Genomic DNA, 2,246 nt, shown 5'->3' on the forward strand with positions numbered 1-2,246 from the left:
AAAGATCTGAAGACTTGGTGAGGAAAACAATAAATTCAATGTTGCACATCAGAGCTGATTTGCTAGTGGTACATACAGAATGAGTTATTTAAGAGGCAGTTTGAAACTTAGAAGGGAGACTTGGACTTGAGACAAAGATTCAAAGCTAAGGTACAGGAGTACCTTTCCTAGTGAGAATTGGTAGGAGATGTGTGGAAAAAGCTTCAGCTGGACACCAAAGACCACAATACTGAGGGCTGGTCAGAGAAGGAGGAGATTGCCATGAAGATTGACATGCCTGGTAAGTGTGGAGTCACAGAACAAAGGGGCTTATTCCAGAAAGAACTCTCAACAGGGAGGTCACGTAAGAGAGGGATTTACAAGTAACATGGGACCTGGCCACATTCTGGTTGTTAGTAACTGTGGCAAGATCAGCTTTTGTGGGAATCAGGCCCGTATGACAGGAAAGTGTCTACCTCAGGATGACAGCATATAAGGATGCTATATTAGTCCAGGTTCTCCAGAGAAACAGAACCAATGAGATATGTGTGTATGTGCGTGTGTGTGTGAAATGTATGTATATTGCATGTATGTGTATTGTATATGTGTATATTGTATGTATGTGTACTGTATATATGTATATATGTATAAATATGTGTTTATATTATATATATATGCAATTATATAATATATAATTGATTCCAAATAATCGATTCATGCAATTATGGAGGCTGGCAATCCCCAAGATCTGTAGTCAGCAATCTGGAGACCCAAGAAGAGCCAAAATTTCCATTCATGTCCAAAGGCAGGAAAACACCCAGTGTCCCAGTTCAAAGTCTGGCTGAAAAATTTCTCTCCTATTCAGATGAGGGTCAGCCTTTCATTTTATTCAGATCTTCAACTGATTGGACGAGGCTCACCCACATTAGGGAGATCCATCTATGTTAGTTTACCAATATAAATGTTGATCTCATCCAAAAGTAGCCTCACAGAAACACCCAGAATAATGTCTGACCAAATATCTGAGCATGCTGTGACCCAGTCAAATTGACATATAAAATCAGCCATCACCCTTTATGATATCCTCACTCTGGTAAGCACCAGATGATGAACACCAGAAATAGCTAAGAGGCTTTTCAAAAGTTCTGAGCTATAACTTCAGAATTCAGTCAGTTGTGGGTAAGGCCACTGTCTTAATTTCCTATGGATATTACAACAAACAACCACAAACTGGGTAGCTTAAAACAATGAAAGTTATCTCACAGTCTAAAGGCCAAAAGTCTGAAATCAAGGTGTCATCAGGGCCATGCTTACTCTTAAGATTCTAGGAAAGAACACTTCCTTGCCTCTTGCCCCTTCTGGTGGCTCCTGGACATACTTGGCATTTTTTTGGATAGTAGCTGCATCTCCTCTTCTTATAAGAACAGCAGTCATTGGATTTAGGACCCACTCTAATTTAGGACCTCATCTTAACTAATTACATCTACAAAGACCCTATTTCCAAATAAGGTCACATTCTGAGATTCTGGGTGGATATGAATTTTTAGGGAGCACTATTCATCTCGCTATAGCTACTAAATAAGCATCTATAATAAATACTTCAGTGGGTTCTGAGGCAGGTGGTTCACAGATCATGCTCTAGGAAGCACTGAGCCTGCCCACTGCTTTTAAGGTAAAGATGGGGGTTGGCTCAGGTAGGTGGGCAGAGGAATTTCCTAAAAGCTTAAACCCACTATGACTGATCTTTAGGGCCAGATGTGGGCAAAGGCATCTGGATTTCTAAATGGCATTAGCTCTCTAATCTCAAGAAATCTTAAGTTAAAAAAAATTTCGACCTGATTTAGAGTTCAACATCATTGCCAGAACTGAAAATTGATTATCTTGCATTCATAATGGCCAATGAGAACACTGTCTTGAACCTGGTTTTATAATACTCACTTGGTATTAGGTTTGAAATTACTAGATTCAGAAATAGTTGAATCTATTCAAACTACCCATTAATGTTTTATTGGATGGAAGCTTAAAAAACAAACAAGTTACCCAGGAAAGTACAAAATTACAGAAGGAACTATCTCCTCGGGGCTGCAGAAATTCAATGAATTTGTACTTTTTTGAGAAATTTGGTTTTTTAAGCTTTCATTCAATAAAACATTAGGTGATATTTTGAATAGATTCAACTATTTCTGAATGTGATCATTTCAAAACCAATATTGGATGAGATATTATAAAACTATATTTAAAACATTGCTCTCTTTGGCTGTTATGAA

Source organism: Enhydra lutris, unplaced genomic scaffold, assembly GCF_002288905.1.
Source record: "Enhydra lutris kenyoni isolate GAN:26980312 unplaced genomic scaffold, ASM228890v2 scaffoldscaffold27, whole genome shotgun sequence".
NCBI classification, from domain to species: domain Eukaryota; kingdom Metazoa; phylum Chordata; class Mammalia; order Carnivora; family Mustelidae; genus Enhydra; species Enhydra lutris.